General features: G+C 42.2%; 1 non-coding gene across 1 annotated transcript; it reads left to right on the top strand.

Annotated features, from left to right (window-relative positions):
• The first annotated feature begins 348 nt into the window (after positions 1–348).
• LOC121459938 lies at positions 349–453 on the top strand. Its single transcript, XR_005976007.1, has one exon. It is a non-coding gene; the product is annotated as a U6 spliceosomal RNA (small nuclear RNA).
• Positions 454–727: the final 274 nt, after the last annotated feature.

The following is a 727-nucleotide window of genomic DNA, read 5'->3' as shown; positions in this document are numbered from 1 at the left end:
AAATCTCACATCTCACACAAACACACACACACACACACACACACACATATACACACACACCACTACCACCACACACACACATACAAATGAATAAATAAATAAATAGCTGGAGAGAGAGATGGCTCAGCGGTTAAGAGCTCTTGCTATTCTTATTCCAAAGGACATGAGTTCAGTCCCTAGCACCCACATTGGATAGCTTGCAGCTGCCTGTGACTCTAGCTCTGAATCTGATACCCTCTTCTAGCCTCCTCTAGCACTAGTGCACATGTGGTATGCACACACACAGACACATACATACACACACACACATAAAAACTAAAAATAAATCTTCCTTTAAAGGATGAAAGTATGCTCACACCAACAGCAAATATACTAAAATTGGAACAATACAGAGAAGATTAGCACGTTCTCTGTGCAAAGATGACTCAAATCCATGAAGTATTCCATATTTAAAAAATGATAAACTGGGAGATGGTGGTGCATGCCTTTAATCCCAGCATTTAGGCAGAGGCAGCCAGATCTCCATGAGTTTGAGGCCACCCTGGTCTACAGAGTGAGTTCTACATCAGCCAGGGCTGTTACACAGTGAAACCCTGTCTCAAAATAACAACAACAACAACAACAAAACTTAAAAATACTATCTCAAGCCATGCAGTGGTGATGCACACCTTTAAACCCAGAATTTGGGAGGCAGAGGCAGGTGGATCTCTGTGAGTTCAAAGCCAGC

Source organism: Microtus oregoni, unplaced genomic scaffold (genome assembly GCF_018167655.1).
Source record: "Microtus oregoni isolate MIOR12 unplaced genomic scaffold, Mior012 000019F_ref0000042, whole genome shotgun sequence".
NCBI lineage: Eukaryota > Metazoa > Chordata > Mammalia > Rodentia > Cricetidae > Microtus > Microtus oregoni.
This window is presented reverse-complemented; position numbering and strand designations above follow the sequence as displayed.